We start from the raw sequence: 20,436 nt of genomic DNA, 5'->3' as shown, positions 1-20,436 counted from the left end.
TGATAATTTTTCAAGATATAAAACATAGTACCATCAGATATTCTTAGACAAAAAAAATCAGCGTGTAACATAATCAGGGGTTTTTAACATATCAAATGATAAAATTCCTTGTGTTTTTCAAAGAAAATTAAACAAAAATTACCAAAGATATAATTTAAATCGGCATTTCCTCAAAGTTTGTTTTTGGAGAGGTGTGTAGCATCATCATTAAAAGAGTCGCACAAAGGTCCTTCAATTATTGGAACTTTTCAAATATACATGCAGATAGTTCAAAACTACTTTGCGTACGTGTGTCCATAAAACAGTCGCTTACAGTAAGTAAAATAAACCTAAAAATAAATGAATAATTTTTTTTAAAGCAATGAAATCACATTTCTATATACGACAGCCAATTGCTCACTGCTTACTGCCAACTGTCACTGCTCATAGATGATATTACCTGTTTTGTTGTCTTTAATACACATGCCAGATTAAACCCTATGATAGCAAGAATATTACATTAATAAAAAAAATCGGAGGATTCAGTAATTTTTAAACGATGAAGGCGAAGAAGGAATACATCGGATGAGAGAGTTTGATACCAAACATCTAATTCCTACATTTCCTTGAAGGCAAATTATCCAATAGCTTTTTTTTAACGGGGTAGAGATTAAAGGTTTATACATGTATGCTTTCCTAGCTGGCTCTTATCAACATTTTTTTTTGGTCGTTGATTGCTTATTGTAATATAGAAATATATAATATTCAATAAAGCCCATTTAACACATTTTTGTTATTTCATAACCCGAATTCTTTTAAACTAGGAAAATGAGCTCGGTGGGCTTTCGTTATGATTGGTTCATAGAGGACCTAATTTTTTTTTTGAGGGGATGACATGGGGGGGGGGGAGCGTAATGATCACTAGTTATTAAATATTTGCCCTTTTCCTTTTTTAAAGTTTTCGTAAGTGTGTATGATCAGGGACGTATATTCATTATATTAGTATGCATGTAGTATTTACGTGCCCTTTATGAGATTTTACATTTAATTAAATGTATCAGAAAAATCAAATTCTCATGCTGCGCTTCAAGCAGGAATAAAAAGTATTTACAACTTATTGAGACCTGATATGTGATAATTATGTTAAAATTGACAATTGAATATATTAATTTTTATTACTTTGTACAGTAAGTTCAAATATGAATCGGGTTCGATGTCCGTTATATTAAATTTAGTGAACAGCGCGGGAAGAAGTGTCAGATTGCAAGAAAAGAGTACTGAGTCTGAGGTAAGACTTGCAATAAAATATTTATTTATTTATTCTGAAAAAGTTGTGTTTTTAAATATATACTGTAAGTTTTATCAGTTATTGTGTAATCTTTAATGCATCGACTGGTATTTCAACCACTGACCTACCAAACAGTGAAAAACCTGTACGTAGGGCCATCTCTAACATAACCAGCTTTAGCAAGCAAAAAGGTTCTAGTCATTAGTGTATCTAAGGGGTTAAATACAATTTCACTCACACCAAAGGTTACACCTTCAAACGTACACTATTATTAACATTATCATTTACTGAAAAAAGTTAATAAACACATCTTTGGTGAAAGATAACATACAAAAAATTTGTGTGCATTTTGGATACTGTAGATATATTTAATTTTTCCATGTGGGATTAAATAGGCTATGTATGCTGTCATAGATTTATATCACAGATTACTTTTTTTCAATCTGTAAGTTCTGTAAGGTCTTTGTGAAAGTACATTATAATCGGTGTCATTATCATCCACCTAGAATAACATTAAACAGCAGACGTCGAAATTTTGAAATCACTGTCAGACATTTGGTCTGACAAAGTTCAATGTTCTGTTGGACTGAACAAAGTTGCATGTTCCTTTAATATTTTGAAGCTGAGAAAAGAAATTAAATAGCTGCACCAAAATGCCCTTTATTATTTTAACAGCCTTCAATCTCACAAGTTTCTTTTCTTAGCAGGGTTCAACACTAACATTTTTAGGCTTTAGTCTGGCCGGATTAGTGCTTCTTTACTTCTACTAGTCCGCACATGATTTTATGAGTCTGTCAAAAAAGGAAACATCAATGCTTCATAATGATTAGTTTGAAAATAAACATTACAATGTATTTTTTAGCTCACCTGAGCTGAAAGCTCAAGTGAGGTTTTCTGATCACCCGTTGTCCATCGGTCTGTCCGTACGTCTGTAAACTTTTCACTTTTTCAACTTCTTCTCAAGAACCACTAGGCCAATTTTAACCAAACTTTGTACAAAGTATCCTTGGGTAAAGGGGAGTGTAAATTGTTAAAATAAAGGGCCAAGTCCCCTTACAAGGGGAGATAATCAAGAAAAGACAAAAATAGGGTGAGATCATTAAAAGATCTTCTCAAGAACCACTGGGCCAGAAAAGCTGAAACTTACATGGAAACATCCTGGGATAGTGTAGATTGTAAATTGTTGAAATCATGACCCCCGGGGGTAGGGCGGGGCCACAATAGGGAATCCAAGTTTTACATTGAAATACATAAGAAAAATCTTTAAAAATCTTTTTCTCAAGAACCACTGGACCAATAAAGCTGAAATTTATTTGGAAGCATCCTGAGGTAGTGTAGATTCTAAATTGTTCAAATCATAACCCCAGGAGGTAGGCGGGGCCACAATAGGTATATTAAAAGGGGGAAAATCTGGTAAAGAACAGCATGGCCAAAGCTACTCAGGTGAGCGGTGTGGCCCATGGGCCTCTTGTTTTAGCTCTTCTGAGCCAAAGGCTCAAATAGCTAATGCTATGGCCATTTGCGTGGTGTGCATAAACTTTTTAGAGTATGGGCCATAACTCAAGAACCCCTGTGCCAATTATTGTCAAATTTGTCACAGGGTATCCTTGGCCCAAGGGCTCCCCTTTTTACTAAAACTAGGGTTGTGACCCTTTAACAAGGGGAGATAATTAGGAAATAGAAACAAAAGTACTGGTTGCTAAAAAGTCTTCCTCTAAAGAACCACTGGGCAGATTATCACCAAACCCACAAAAGGATGAGGATATGTTGTAGATTAAAAATTGTTCAAGGCATCACCCTTGGGCAAAGGGCGTGGTCTCAAGGTCACTTCAAAGTTGACCAAAAATTACATTTTATTAAAATGTTGATATTTTGCTTACTGTAAGAACTAGGATCATCAAATCTTGTCAGTTGATGCATCTAAGGACCTCATATCATGTTGACTCAAAAGTAGGTTACGGTGACCTACTTTTTAAATTTTACGGCCATTCTTTTCAAAATGATTTAGAGGCATATTTTGAACAATTTAAGGCCTATGATCATCAAACTTTGTCAGGTAATGTATCTTGGGTCCTCAAAGTACGTCAACTAAAAAGTAGGTCACCTTGACCTACTTTTTGAATTTTATAGCTAATCATTTTTAAAACAATTAAGGTCATTAATTCGAATACCGAGAGGTTTAGATTCATTGAATCTTCTAAGATGATGCATCTTGGGGCCATTAAAACATATTTATTAAAAAGTAGGTCACAGTGACCTACTTTTTAGCTCACCTCAACAAAGTTGGGGGAGCTTATGTAATACCCCCAGCGTCGGCGTCGGTGTCAGCGTCGGCGTCCCAGGTTAAGGTTAATGTTTTTGGAGCAGGTTAACATTTTTGGTGCAGTTTTTGGTGTAGGTTTCATTTCCAAGTAACTATAAGCCCTATGTTGACCAAACTTGCATGGATGATACATCTAAGGATGCATACTACCATGCTTGCTTCGGATGCTGAATCTGACCTACATTTTCCGGTTGAGTGAACAGGTTAAAGTTTTTGGTGCAGGTTTCATTTCCAAGTAACTATAAGCCCTATGTTGACCAAACTTGCATCGATGATACATCTACGGATGCATACTACCGGGCTTGCTTCGGATGCTGAATCTGACCCAACATTTTACGGTTGAGTGAACAGGTTTAAGTTTTTGGTGCAGGTTTCATTTCCAAGTAACTATAAGCACTATGTTGACCAAACTAGCAATGGATTTTAATTATAAGGATGTATACTACCAGGCTTGCTTCAAATGCTGTATCTGACCTACATTTTGTCAGTTGAGTGAATAGGATAAAATTTTTAGTGCATGATTCATTTCCATGTAACTATGAGTTCTTTAATGACCAAACTTGCATGGATGATACATATAAGGATGCATACTACCGGGCTTGCTTCGGATGCTGAATCTGACCTACTTTTTGTTGATGAGTGAAAATGTTAGTTTTTGATGCATGTTTCATTTCCAAGTAACTTTAAGCCCTATGTTGACCAAACTTGCATGGATGATACATCTTGGATGCACACTAATGGACTTGCTTCGGATGCTGAATTTGACATACATTTTCAGATAATAGATGAGGTAAAAGTTATGGGTGCAGGTCTATTACCAAAAAACTATAAGGCTTATATAACATTGTATAAACCAAACTTGCACAAATGTTGCATCAAGAGATGAAAACTCTCAAATTTGCTTCAGATGCTGGATTTTAATTACCTTTTCATGAAGAAGACCTAGTTTAAATTTTTGATATAGGTCTATTTCAAAATCAGATTAAAATTGCTTAAATATTTTCATTTTTGGAATGTACACTTCTTGTTGGTTAATTGTGTGACTTTGCCTTAGTTAAAGACAACATTCATTGAGGTGAGCTCTGTAATCTCTGATTACTTATGTTTCAACTTTGCAGGCATTGGATTTAAGTGTTTAAGAGGCATAATTTGGACATTTTAAGGCCTATGATCATAAAACTTTTTAAGTTGATGCATCTTGGGTCCTTAAAAAAGTCAACTGAAAAGTAGGTCATCGTGACCTACTTTCAATTTATATGACTATAATTAAATATCTAAGTCTGTTCTCAGTTTATGGTCTTGGGGCCAGAATTCCTTGTCAGCATTTCTGGATTATACCTTTCATTTGTTTTTTTTCCCTGGTAAATATTCTGTTCGTCTAACATCTTTGTTAACTTCTTAATTGGAAATTAGATTTTTTATTCACTCACATGTAACACGATGTATTTTGATGAAGGTAAAGATCTATGTATGTAACGTAGCAACTATCTTCCTTCAGCTTCCCAAGTGAAAAAAATCCTCAATCAAATCACTCTAAGAAATCACTAATGAATCAGTGATTTGAAGATGATTTGTAAGTGATGCAAATTCCCATGCAAATGAGCTAACAAATCACTCCTAACAAATTGTACGCAAATGACGTACCCTGAAATCACAACGAAATCACTGAGAGTAAATCGTGTAGAAATCACTTCTGTTGAACAAATCGCAACCAAATCACTCCAAATAAATTGCAAACAAATCATTTCAAATAAATTGCAAACAAATCACTTCAGTTTAACAAATCACTTTCAAATCACTCCAGGTGGTTACACACTTGTGTGTAGGATGCTCATGTAACCATCCCTCAAATATTTGAAACACACATGCATGCATACTGGTATTTGTTGTATATGAACAAAATACTTTTGGCAAGTGTATTTTAAAATATAAACTTTTACTATGATGTGTCCTCATTTAAAAGATGGCATCATGTATTTTAGATATATACACATGTACTTGGCTCCAAATTCAGAATATGATATAAGTATTAATTGTTGACTTTTAGAAGTTGATAAATGTTTTCTTATCTGAAATACATATTTGTCTAGACACTTTGAAAAAGCCAGTAATTTTCTGAAGCTTATAGCTTTACATAGATTTTGTTTAAAACATTGATTGCCACCGACTTTGTTGTTGGTAGAAGAACAATCAATTGCATGTGAACATAGGGAATTTTAACTGAATCTCAAGAGGAAATGATAGCATAATACAGTTATACATACCTTAAAACTATATTCTGCATGATTATTGAAAAAACATCAGTTTCAACAAAAGAAGAGAGGTATGAATCTAGAAAAGCACAATGTAGCTCCTTTCAATTCAAATCTGATTAATGAAAATTGGCGGTAGAGTTTCTAATACTGACCAATCAGCAAGCCAGTCGGAAGTTATCATTCTCAAATCACTCTGAAGAAGGGCCATGAGATCAACAAATCATTTACAAATCACTTTGAAGAAAGACTAAGTTAACAAATCATCTTCAAATCACTCTGAAGAAAAACTAAGTTCCAGAAATCATGTTCAAATCACTCTGAAGAAAAACTAAGTTCCAGAAATCATGATCAAATCACTTTGAAGTATGGCTAAGTTCAACAAATCATGAAGAAATCACTGTAACAATTTCCTAAGTTTAACAAATCACTCAGAAATTGTCTGAAATGGGAAAGAAATCACAAGCAAATCACCCTTTTATAACAAATTGTAAGCAAATCATAGTCATCATTTTAGTAGAAAGCGATTTAAGCATGATTTGTTAAATGAATTGCTTACAAATCACTGAAACAAATCACTTATAAGTGATTTTAAAGTAATTTGTAGGCAATTTGTGAGTGATTTGTTTGAAAAAAATTTCACTTGGGTTTGTTTCATAGTTATCTCAGAAAATCATGATTCGCAAAAGAATCTTACCAAGAAAAATTTTTAAAAATATGAATTTGATTAAAACGGAGGGTTATTGCTATTTGGCAGTGTGTGCTAATAGGTTAAATTTACAAGGACAGTGGTATACATTTATGTACAAACACAGAATCGAAATTTTTTCAGGTACCTCACCTTGCCAAATTGACAGTAGTGTATTTGGTCACATTTTTTCTTGTCATAACATTTACTGTACAGTAATAAAAAAATTTCTTCTGAAGCTCTTTCTTTATTTTGGGCAACCAAGTTTTGCATTTGGACAAGTTTGAGATCACATGCCCGAAGGGCAAGTAAATCTGAAAGTTAATGTCTATCCCAGATTGTTATTCAATCATAGTTAGTTTGCCAGCCTGTTTTTGCTGTGCTAGTACTAGAATTTAATGAGCTGAGTTTTATGGAACACCATAGCTTCCTTATGTGGTTATTTCATGAGAAGGTGGTGCTTTTTAGGTCACCTGAGTCTCTCAGTCACTTTTGCTTTCTGTTTTTGTTCATTGTCGTCCATAGTGCGTTAACATTTAAACATTTTCATCTTCTTCTCTGAAACCACTCAACCAATTTCAACCAAATTTGGCATATAGCATCTAGGGCTGTCACAGTTCCAAAATTTTTCGGGGTCGGTTCTGTAAATTTTTGGTTCGGTTTCGGGTTTTTTGGTAGGTTACTTACATCTATTTCAAACCTTTTTTTCATGAATTTAACTTGAAAAATCTTTATTTGTTACATTAAATTTACATTGAAAAGAAGTTTTAACCATGCGAACGTCTAGACATCAGTGTGTAGAACTACTTGGCCTACTATTAGCCACAATCTGACCATTCCTGCTCGTTTTGATAATTATCTAATACTTCCATGACAAGTGTTTTGTCATGGAATAAAGTAGATTTCAGATGTGATGTTTATTTATCACTGTTATCGTCATCACTTCTTTGATTTCGACGCCATTTTTTGTATTGAACAGACTCTAATATATACTGTAAAGGTGGTTATTTTAATGAGTTGAAAAATTGACGTTTTTTTTGTTTATGAAAATTGACGAGTGTTAATTTTGACGAAATATTGAATCAAGAGTTATGTACGAGGGTTGATCCAAAAGTTCGTGGATTTTCTTCATATTTTATTTATTTTAAAGTGGAATTGAATGAAAATTACAAATAAAAATATAGACACTTGAGGAATATTTTAAATTGAAAAACATTTTGAATATCTTTGATAGTAACTCTATGGCAGTTGCCATAGAAACGGTTGTTTGGAAATGCGGGGGAGACATTAACGCATTCATTATCATTTTCATTCTAAATACGTGAAATGAGAATTAAACTCCCCAATGTGGTAAATAAAACAAAAATTATGTCATTATTACAATTGCCTGATCTTTTATAAACCTCTGCGTGAGAGTTTTACTGATTTTACTGGATATTTTGTTTATAAGTTGATGATTTATTGTTCATCTTCAAGATGTAAGACGACGTCAAATTTCGGTCAAGTCATAAGTTTTGTGAAAATCCCGGGATGACTCTATCTTGAACGAGTATGTTATTGACAAAGGCTTGAGGAAATGCATTTAATTACTGGTTTTCCAGTGGCATAAGAAATTTAAGAAAAATAGGACTTCCATGGATGTTAATTAAAGGTGTGGTCGCTTTTTGGAAGCTCTGTTTTAAGTGTGTATCCCCTTAGACAAATTTCAAGCCTTTATGGACGTTGTTGGCCGTTGTACTGTTCTTGACATCGCTTCTGAAATTGGAACATCATATGGTAAGATAGGTAGTTTTTTGAAATATTAGTGAAAAATGAAGTAAGTTGGTGCAAGAGGATATCCAGGCTTTTCTTAAGAAAAGAAATGGAGAAAAGACCGGCATTTTGTATGATTACTTGCTAGAATTGGACATTGGGATGAGATGCTCTATAACGTGACGTGACATATCTAACTTGACGTAACGTCGAAGTCTCCCCCGGGTTTCACAACTATCCATTTTCAGAACGCTCGTGTGACCGTATAGGTAATTGGAAACTGATGAAATTTTCCAATATTGTAACATTATGACTCTATATTATGAATATGCCTGTTCTTTGCTTTCATCAAATCTAGATAAAATTTTAGAAAGAAATTCCACGAACTTTTGGATCAACCCTCGTATATCTTTGATTTCACAAGATTAAAACAAAAATGAATACAAAGAACTCCTTAAAAAAACCAGTTTCAAAACTAGTACTCAGAGTAATTTCGCCAGAAGCTAGAGGACCACAAACTTGTTGGAAACATTGGCTTAGTTGAATTGAGAACGTCTACGATTAAGACGCTCTGTGGGAGTTCACGATGTTATAAGCAAGGACTGCGACTTCCTTGGGAACTCATTTACAAGCGTTCTCATCAATAAAATTTAATTTTGCTCGTAAAAACCATCTACAGTGTATAAGATTTGATTGAATTAATTGCTCTTAATAGTCTTTATTTTCATTATTCGAGTCCGATTGCCTGAGGTGACAAAGTAGTTCAAACATGGCGTGATAATTATTCAAAGTTAGAATGTTGTGACCATGGGTAATAATAGTTTATGACATACTGAATGTTTTTTAAAACTGTGATTACATGTTTTTATAACTATTTACAAAAAAATTAAACAGTAATTTTGACCTAGTTTTAATGGGGGAAGCCGAGGAAATTTAGCGGTGAAGTCGTACAACAGTCAATGTCTGTTGTGACGCTATATATATGATATGAAGTTTGATGAGTGGAAATTATGACTAGAAAAGAAAAATCGTCAATATAGTCAAAATTAGCACGTCGTCAAAATTTCCACATTTACAGTAAACGTGACCCAAACCGAAATCTGGAAAAATGGAACTAAAACCGAACCGAACAATTTGGACCGTGGTTCTCGGTTATTTCGGGTACTCGTGACAGCCCTAATAGCATCTATGGGTGAAGAGGGACAAAAATTGTCAATTCCATGGTCCCTGCCCCCCTGGGGCCCGAGGGGTGGGGCTAAAACCACCAAAATTTAATGCAATGTTAAAAAATCTTCTTCATTACTCATGGACTTCAAGCAGTCAAACTGTTGGCATGATTGTAATAAGCATTGAGCCCTCTACCAAAATTGTGAAATTATCGCCCCAGAGTCAGGGTTTCTAGTGCTAGGGTGGGGCTCTATAGATCATATAGTGAAAGTGCATTATTTCTTTGAAAATCTTCTTCTCTGCTCCTGGGTATTAGATAAACTAACTAAGTACATAGTTATGTTGAGCAAGACTGCCTCTTCCAAAATTGTAAATATCATGTCCCCAGGGTCAGGGGTTCTGGTGTTAGGGCTGGGCTCTATTGATTATATAGTGGAAATGCATTATTTCTTTGAAAATCTTCTTCTCTGCTCCTGGGTATTAAATAAACTAACTAAGTACAAAGTTATGATGAGCATGGCTGCCTCATCCAAAATTGTGAATTTCATGGCCCCAGGGTCAGGGGTTATGGTGTTAGGGTGGGGCTCTATTGATTATATAGTGAAAATGCATTAAATGTTTGAAAATTTTTTATTCTCTGCTCCTGGGTATTAAATAAACTAAATAAGAACATAGTTGTGATGAGCATGGCTGCCTCTTTGAAAATTATGAATTTCATTGCCCCAGAGTAAGGGGTTCTGGTGTTAGGGTGGGACTCTTTTGTAAGCCAATGAAACCAAAATGTTTGCAAAGAGTTTATTTACTGAAAGTTGTGAGTCATACAACTGATCGTATAGTGACTGTCCCGAAGAGCGCCGTAGATCGTATTTTATAATGTACAATACATATTATTATACTTCTGTTAAAATGTTTTCCATATAAAGTTCAGAAGGTAAAATAGCTATCTTTTATAGTTCATACATAGCAAAACTATACCCCGGGGTATAGTTTTTGCTATCCCCCCTTGGAAAATTTTCATGCAATTTTTGCCTCCAATTTTGATTTCCAGCGATAAATCTATTGACTGATGATGTCATAATGACTTCAGTAGCATTGTGACGTCATCAGGATTTCAGATTATTCTTGCAGTATTATCTTACTCCCCAAAAATTAAAACCTCAGAAATCATAATATACATCAGTATAAAAAAACACTTATCCACTGTTTGTGAGTGGGATAGCTCTTTTATCAAACCCTTGACAGGAACTATTCCCCTCGGGCAAGCCCTCGGGGAATAGTTCCCTGTCACGGGTTTAATAAAAGAGCTATCCCACTCACAAACAGTGGATATAAGTGTATAATACTCATTTTCGTATGAAATAGACAAAGAGATTCAAGTAAACAATTAAGTTATTCAATAAATTTGTACAAAATCCTGGAATTTTATAAAATAAATTGTAATTGAAACATAAACTTTAATAAGCTTCAGTCCAACGTCCTAGTATTGTGCAAAAGTTAATAAATGTTAAGATATTTTGTAGCAATGTTCCGTTACTGTTCCTGTATCGTCCTCCCAAGATAGATAAACATTCTTGTAGCATACATTGTCCTTAATCCGATTACCAGGTTTGTTTATTATTACACAAAAGTCTTACACTTTCATATCCCGATTGGATTATAGGTCAATGCACTCTATCTTAAGTACATTGTAAATAGTTTAATATGTTTATTTTCTGATTAAATAATTGTTTCAAACCCTATAGGTTTACACTTGATTATATAGTGAAAATTCATTAAATCTTTGAAAATCTTCTTCTCTGCTCATGGGTAGTAAATAAACTAACAAAGTACAAAGTTATGATGAGCATGGCTGCCTCATCCAAAATTGTGAATTTCATGGCACTTGGGTGAGGGGTTCTGGTGTTGGGTGGAGCTCTATTGATTATATAGTGAAAATGCATCAATTTTTTGAAAATTTTCTTCCCTGCTCCTGGGTATTATTTAAACAAAGGAAGTGCATGGTTATGATAAGCAAGAATACATTTTCAAAAAATTGTGAAATTCATGTCCCCAGGGTTAGGGATTCTGGTGATAGGGAGGGGGGACTCTGTTGATTATATAGTGAAAATTCATAATTTCTTTCAAAATATTTTTTCTACTCCTGGTCATAAAGCAAAGAAACAAGTGTATAGTTATGATGAGCAAGGATGCTTTTACAAAATTTTAAAACTTGTGGTCCGAGGGGTTCTATTGTGTCCGTGAGGGGGGGGGGTCTTTTGATTATATAGTGAAAATGGGTGAAGTCTTTGAAAATCTTCAACTACATGTAATTGCATAGTTATTATGATGAGGATACCTCTTCCAAATTTGTAAATTTCATGACCCTAGGTCATGGATTCTGGTGTTAGGGTAGGGCTGTGTTAAATAGTGAAAATGCATTATTTCTTTGAAGATCTTCTCTGCTGCTGGGCATATTGGAGGCAAACAGAGTAAAAAGTTTTAATAAGCAAGGGTATTTTTACCAGAATTTTGTGTTCTGGTCCTGGCCGGGGCTCTATTTATTTTTATTCTACTGAGCAAAGTTATTCCCCTTTGCCATTCACCTTTGATGATTAATCACTGTAGATAATGTATTTGAAAGGTTAATAGAATAAGAGAATAATGCAAGAACATTCATAATATAATACAGAGAGTACTTTCTTAGTCTAGATGATCAGGTAGACTTTTAAATAATACATGAAAAAAAAATGAAACAAAAATAACTTATCTTTTAAAATGTTCTTCAATTAGGCCAAGTGAGGTCAATGTGAGAGGTAATAGACATTTTTTTTAAAAGTCTGCATGGTAATAGTGAGAAATGGGGGAAAGATAGATAGATACTAGAACAATTATTTTGTTGATCTTAATCGTTCTATTTTTCTTCCTTTTTTGCAACAAAGCTTCATTTATCAGTTTATGGATCCTCTAAATTGTTGTACTCAGGTGACCGTTAAGGCCCTTGGGCCTCTAGTTTATGTTATGCTGTGGTTATTTCGTATGAAGATGGGCCTCTATTTTATGCTATGCTGTGGTTATTTCGTGTGAAGATGGTGCTTTATTATGTCATGTTGTGGTTATTTCATGTTAAGATGGTGCTTTATTTTGTCATGCTGTGGTTATTTCATGTGATGGTGGTGCTTTTTAGCTCACCTGAGCCAAAGGCTCAAGTGAGCTTTTCTGATCAAAATTTGTCTGTCGTCGTCGGCGTTGTTGTCGTTGTCATTGTAAATTTTTCACAATTTCATCTTCTTCTCCAGAACTAATGGGTCAATTTCAACCAAACTTGGCACAGAGTATCCTTGGGTGAAGGGGGTTTAAGTTTGTTCAAATGAAGGGCCACACCTTCTTTCAAGGGGAGATAATCATGAATTCATGAAAAATTAATGGCATCATTTAAAAATCTTCTTCTCAACATGCTCAAGAACCACTGTGCTTGAAAATATGAAACTTATATGGAAGCATCCTCAGGTAGTGTAGATTCAAGTTTGTTCAAATCATGACCCCTGGGGGTAGGGTGGTGCCACAATGGGCGATCAAAGTTTTACATAGGAATATATAGGAAAACTCTTTAAAAATCTTCTTCTCAAGAACAGCAAAGCCATGATTGGTCATATTTACATGGAAGCATCCTCAAGTAGTGTATATTCAAGTTTGTTCAAATCATGACCCCCGGGGGTAGGGTGGGGCCACAATGGGCGATCAAAGTTTTACATAGGAATATATAGGAAAACTCTTTAAAAATCTTCTTCTCAAGAACAGCAAAGCCATGATTGGTCATATTTATGTGGAAGCATCCTCAAGTAGTGCAGGTTCAAGTTTGCTCAAATCATGACCCCCGGGGGTAGGGTGGGGCCACAATGGGCGATCAAAGTTTTACATAGGAATATATAGGAAAATTGTTTAAAAATCTTCTTCTTAAGAACAGCAAAGCCATGAATGGTTATATTTTTATGGAAGTATCCTCAGGTAGTGTAGATTCAAGTTTGTTCCAATCATGACCCCTGGGGGTAGGGTGGAGCCACAATGGGCGATCCAAATTTTAAATAAGAATACATAGGAAAAATCTGTAAAAATCTTTTTCACAAGAACAACAAAGCCATGATTGGTCATATTTAATTGGAATTATCCCCATCTCCAGGTAGTGTGGATTCAATTTTATTCAAATCATGACCCCCGGGGGTAGGGTGGGGCCACAATGGACGATCATAGTTTTACATAGGAATATATAGGAAAATTCTTTAAAAATCTTCTTCTCAAGAACAGCAAAGCCATGATTGTTTTTTTTTTAATGGGTGCATCCTCAGGAAGTGTAGATTCAAGTTTGTTTAAATCATGACCCCCAGGGGTAGGGTGGGGCCACAATGGGCGATCGAAGTTTTTACATAGGAATACATAGGAAAAAGCAAGCCTTTTATAATCTGCCTATGAAGAACAGCAAAGCAATAATTAGTCATATTTGATTGCAAGCATCCTCAGCTAATGTAGATTCAAATTTTGTTCAAATCATGACCCCCAGGAGAATAGAGGGGCTACAACAGGGGATCATAGTTATACAAAGGAATACAAATGATATATCAATAAAAATTGTCTTCCTAAGAACAGCATAGCCATTATTTGTCATATTAATTCAAAAACATCCCTTTGAAGTATAGATTCAAGTTCAAGTTAACACCCCCCTCCCCCCTCGAACCACTTTTATATCAAAACTTTTGAAGACTGAACTGTTTTCTGCTTTTTGCTAGCCAGAGTGCACAGGTCAGCAATGTGGCCCCATGGCCTCTTGTTTAGCTCACCTGAGCCAAAGACTCAAGTGAGCTTTTCTGATCAAAATTTGTCCGTTGTCTGTCGTCGTCGTCAGCGTTGTTGTCATAAACTTTTCACATTTTCATCTTCTTCTCCAGAACTACTGGGCCAATTTCAATCAAACTTGCCACAAAGTATCCTTGGGAGAAGAGAATTCAGGTTTGTTCAAATAAATGGCCATGCACTCTTCCAAGGGGAGATAATTATGAAATAACAAAAAAATAATGGCATCTTTCAAAAATCTTCTTCTCCAGAACCAATGGGCCAGGAAAGATGAAACTCATGTGGAATTATCGTCAGGTAGTGTAGATTCAAGATTGTTCAAATCATGACCCCTGGGGGTAGTGTTGATCCACAATGGACAATGAAAGTTTTACATAGGAATATATAGGAAAATCTTCAAAAATCTTCATCTCAAGAACAGCAAAGCAATGATTGGTAATATTTATGCAGAAGCATCCTCAAGTGATGTGGGTTCAAGTTTGTTCAAATCATGACCCCTGGGGGTAGGGTAGGGCCACAATGGACAATTAAAGTTTATCATAGTAGTATATAGGAAAAATCTTCAAAAATCTTCTCAAGAACAGCAAAGCCATAATTGGTGTAATTTATATGAAAGCATCTGCAGGTTGTGTAGATTCAAATTTGTTAAAATCATGACCCCCTGAGGGTAGGGTGGGGCCACAATGGATGATCAAAGTTTTCAAAGGGTATATAGGAAAAATCTTCAAAAATCTTCTCAAGAACAGCAAAGCTATGATTGGTCATATTTATTTGGAAGCATCCTCAGGTAGTGTAGATTCAAGATTGTTCAAATCGTGACCCCCAGGGGTCGGGTTGGGCCACAATGGGTGATCAAAGTTTTACATAGGAATATATAGGAAAAAATCTGAAAAAGTCTTCTTCTCAAGAACAGCAAAGCTATGATGAGTCATATTCATTTGGAAGCATTCTCAGGTAGTGTAGATTCAAGTTTGTTCAAATAATGACCCCCAGGGGTAGGGTGGGGCAAAAATGGATGATCAAAGTTTAACATAGGTGTACAAAGGAAACATCTTCAAAAATCTTCTACTCAAGAACAGCAAAGCTATGATTGGTCATATTTATGTGGAAGCATCCTCAGGTGGTGTAGATTCATGTATGTTCAAATCATGACCCCTAGGGATAGGAAGGGGCCACAATGAACGATCAAAGTTTTACATAGGAATATATAGGAAAAATCTTTAAATATCTTCTCAAGAACAGCAAAGCCACAGTTTATCATATTTATTTGGAAGCATCCTCAGATAATGTAGATTCAAGTTTGTTCAAATCATGACCTCCATGGGTAGGGTGGGGCCACAATGAAAGTTCAAACTTGTAGAGAAAAAAGTCACAGTTAGTCAAAAAAAATAATCCTTAGTGTAGATTTAATTTTGTTCAAAACATACCCCCCCCCCTTTACTCCCTTTAAGTGGTAGGTTGGGACCACTTTTGCAATTTAGCTTTTTTATACTAAACTGATTTTTAGCTCACCTCGACTAAGTTGAGATGAGCTTATGCTATACCCCCGGTGTTGGTGTCGGCGTCTGCGTTAGCGTCGGCGTCCCAGGTTAAAGTTTTAGGAGCAAGTCCATTCCCAAGTAACTATAAGCCCTACCTGAACCAAACTTGCATGGATGATGCATCTAGAGATGGACACTATCAAACTTGCTTCAGATGCTGGATCTGACCTAGATTTTCCAGATGAGTGACCAGGTTAAAGTCTTTGGAGTAGGTCCATTCCCAAGTAACTATAAGCCCTACCTGAACCAAACTTGCATGGATGATGCATCTAGAGATGGACACTATCAAACTTGCTTCAGATGCTGGATCTGACCTAGATTTTCCAGATGAGTGACCAGGTTAAAGTTTTTGGAGCAGGTCCATTCCTAAGTAACTATAAGACCTACCTGAACCAAACTTGCAGGGATGATGCATCTAGGGATGGACACTACCACACTTGCTTCAGATGCTGGATCTGACCTAGATTTTCCAGATGAGTGACCAGGTTAAAGTTTTTCGGAGCAGGTCCATTCCCAAGTAACTATAAGCCCTAACTGAACCAAACTTGCATGGATGATGCATCTAGGGATGGACACAACCACACTTGCTTCAGATGCTGGATCTGACTAGATTTTCCAGATGAGTGACCAGGTTAAAGTCTTTGGAGCAGGTCCATTCCCAAGTAACTATAAGCCCTACCTGAACCAAACTTGCATGGATGATGCAACTAGAGATGGACACTACCACACTTGCTTCAGATGCTGGATCTGACCTAGATTTTCCAGATGAGTGACCAGGATAAAGTTTTTAAAGCAGGTCAATTCCCAAGTAACTATAAGCCCTACCTGAACCAAACTTCCAGGGATGATGCATCTAGGGATGGAGACAACCACACTTGCTTCAGATGCTGGATCTGACCTAGATTTTCCAGATGAGTGACCAGGTTAAAGTTTTTGGAGCAGGTCCATTCCCAAGGAACTATAAGCCTTACCTGAACCAAACTTACATGGATGATGCATCTAGGGATCGACACAACCAAACTTGCTTCAGATGCTGGATCTGCCGTACATTTTCCAGGTAAATGACCAGGTTAAAGTTTTTTGGAGCAGGTCCATTCCAAAGTAACTATAAGCCTTACTAGGACCAAACTTGCATGGATGATGCATCTAGGGATGGACACTACCACACTTGCTTCGGATGCGGGATCTGACCTAGATTTTCCAGATGAGTGACCAGGTTAAAGTTTTTAAAGCAGGTCCATTCCCAAGTAACTATAAGCCCTTCCTGAACCAAACTTGCATGGATGATGCATCTAGGGATGGACACTACCACACTTGCTTCAGATGCTGGATCTGACCTAGATTTTCCAGATGAGTGACCAGATTAAAGTTTTTGGAGCTGGTCCATTCCCAAGTAACTATAAGCCCTACTTCAGGGATTTATCAGGGTATTTTGGGAAACGCCATTTTTGGGGAATTGGGAAAAAATTATCGGTATTTGATGAAATTGGGAAAAATTAAAAATGTTGCTTAAATCATGTATTCAAGTGTAATTCATTTAATATTTCAGCATGATCTCTAATTTGGGCAATGAAAAAGACAATTAAATATGATCCAAGTTCATCATACAAGATCAATTATTAATACTAGACTAATAAAGTAAAATTTACCTAAATGAGTATAAAGTATTGATACAACTTAGGGTAGTACATATGTGTATGAGATTTTAATTTAGGTCATTACAGAATCTGTTTCTGGAAAATATAAACCTCCTGCAAAAATTTATAATAAAGTACATATTTTCTCAAAATCCTCTTTTATTATGTATAAAAGCACTGAAAATATATTTTTCTATCTGAAATAATGCCTACAGTCCTTACAATTCATTCGTAGATCATTTAAGTAGATGGAAATAACTTAGTAAATCTATACAATTACACCATTTTCAGAAAAACGGAGGAAATTCGGATTAAAAGTTGGTGATGTTTTTTCAGAGTTGTTAAACAGCTCTCTGATTGGTCCAGACACTCTTTCCTGAAGTGTATCTGAGTGATTTTGTCGAGTATGAAGTCTAAGGCATCTCCCCTTGGAGCAATCATCCCATAGAGATTTTGGAATTCAGTGCATGTATCAGAATTATACTGAAGTAATTTTAATGTTTTTGTTCACAGGTAACAAACATCATGGCAGATGAAGAGAAATCTGGTGATTTTAGATTAAAGTTCTTTATGAAGATGAAATCAATGCATGGCTGGAGTGCCTTACAGAAAGCTCTAGAGAAGAAAAGCAAAGCAGAAAGACAGAAGATCTTGGCTGAGTCTTTCCACCAGAAGGAAATAGAAATTGCTTTAGAGATAGCATGCAAACAAGGAATGATAGGAGCTGTGCAGTTTCTTATAGATAAATGTGGCATTGATGTCGAAAAAGTTAAGAATGTTTGTGTGTGGACTGCAGCAAGTGGAAGGCATTCTAATATTGTGAAATATTTCATTGAAAACCATTCTTTTGATGTTAATCTGCAAAATGACCAAGGAATGGCAGCCATACATTTTGCTTGTGTTTCTGGAAATGAACATTTAGTGGAGTATCTAGTCAACAAAGGAGCCAGTTTGACACACACTGATAACAAAAATGTGAATTGTCTTATGGCTGGTGCTTGGGCAGGCTCTTAAAAAATATGTGAAATGGCCATAAAAGCAGGAGTGGATGTCAATGCCAAAAACAGCTATGATGAACACATTCTTCATGGGACTATCCGACAGGGCTTCAATTTGAACGAGAGTCGTCTACATGTCATAGACTATTTGGTTAAGGCAGGAGCAAATGTGAATAGTGTAAATGCTGCAAACATACCAGTGGTCATATATGCTGCTCTTACCTTTAAAACATGCACTAAAACTCTAGGGTATTTCCTGAAGCATCCTCAAGTGAACATGAATGATAAAATTGATGCAATGAAATATGGAGGAGCATTCTTGATTAGCAAAGGGAATTCAAAAAGAGGATTCAAGTTTTGGACAAGAGCTGTTGAACTCCAGGAGAAGATGAAATTTGTAGAAGATGAGAATAACAATTCTGCCCCTTTTCATGGTGATTTTTCTTCCTATGAACCAACTCGCATTGAAGATATCCATAGAATGAAGGAAAATCCAGTTCTACCAATTTATTTCATGTTTGCACTTTTATCTAAGCTTCACGTCAAGTATGGTCATAATTGCATACCAGACCTAGAAGGGTTGACTGATGTGATTATTAACATGGGGTGTTATGGTTTCTTTCTAGAAGTTTTTGCATTCACCTTCCTTCACACCTTTTCAAACAATGAAGATGTGAGGGCAATTCCAGAGTATGATAGTGCGTTCAGGACCATCTGTGTCATATTAGCCTGGCATGAGAAGAAGGGAGATGAAATTTTCCCAAAAGTGTTGGAATTTTATAAGAAAATGTCTTGCGGTTTTGAAATGAAACAGCTGTGCTGCCAGAAGGTAATTGAGGATGAAGCAGAAGAGATTTCACAAACAGAGAGAGATTTAAGGGAGATAATTGTACATGCACTTGAGTATAACTGTCCGCATGATGGAGATGAGGAAAGTGATTTGGATATATGTTCTTCTTATGATGACTATAAAGATGGAAAACAGAGAAATATGTACATGAAACTTATGATGCAACTCAGTGCTTTGATTCTTGGCATTTTTCCCAGCCATAGAGAGGAATTCCTGCCCTCTCTTTTCAAGCTTCTGAAAACAAAGTTCAGGGATGAAAAACAAGTAACTTTTCTCCACATTGCCATAGAATGCATGGACACCACTCAAGATTATCATGGGGATGAAAATAATCAGGCAGAACTAGTGAAGATACTGATAAAAAATGGAGAGGATGTAAATGCCACAGATAATTACCTCTGCTCGCCTGTACATGAACTGGCTACAGTTGTACATTGTGATAACCTACATCTCATTCAGGAAATAGTGGACTTGAATTTCTCACTTTAAATAAGCTTGTTTGGGCTTAATAATATGATTGATTGTGGAGTTCAAGTTAATACTGCAGTAAATCAAACGCTCCAATGTCTGGCAGCTGAAATTTTCAAAAAAATTTTTGCCGAAGTTCAGAAAAAGCCTATTGAAGATTTTATTCAGCTGCATGATCCAAAGGAACGTATGGATGAGTGTAAAATAAAAAAAATTACACATTCTACAGTCCAGAACGATTTTGGTTTAATGTAGAAGTTCATGTGTGTGATATATAATGAAGCTGGTCCATAAAAATTCCAAAATAATTTTTTGACACAGAGACTGTATTTTAAAAAATTAATTTTATTGAATAAAGTCAAAGGGAGATAACTAGAAGGACAAAGGTTGTTTTAAAAGGTCATAAATTAGGACATGCCCCACTCTTACATTGTTTCCTCTTTTAAAAGATGAAAAATGTTCTAACTGCATCAAGGTTTCTTTTTGTTAAGTATTGTTATAATATTTTAATTGATTGCTTGTTATAATCTAAAACCAATTTTAAAATTTTTATTTCTTCTGTTGGTACTTTGAAATACTGAAGCAATGTTGAAAATTGACCCATTTTTTTTTCTCCAAAAAATTAATTGAAAATTCCCAAATGACAGATTGAATTTTTCAGTCATTTAC

At 35.5% G+C, this 20,436-nt stretch overlaps 1 pseudogene; it reads left to right on the top strand.

The window, feature by feature from the left end:
- Positions 1-17,976: 17,976 nt before the first annotated feature.
- LOC134245650 (uncharacterized) lies at positions 17,977-19,788 on the top strand (annotated as a pseudogene).
- Positions 19,789-20,436: the final 648 nt, after the last annotated feature.

Source organism: Saccostrea cucullata, unplaced genomic scaffold, assembly GCF_032062105.1.
Source record: "Saccostrea cucullata isolate Sc308-1 unplaced genomic scaffold, CSIRO_AGI_Scuc_v1 ctg2180, whole genome shotgun sequence".
Classification (NCBI taxonomy): domain Eukaryota; kingdom Metazoa; phylum Mollusca; class Bivalvia; order Ostreida; family Ostreidae; genus Saccostrea; species Saccostrea cuccullata.
This window is presented reverse-complemented; position numbering and strand designations above follow the sequence as displayed.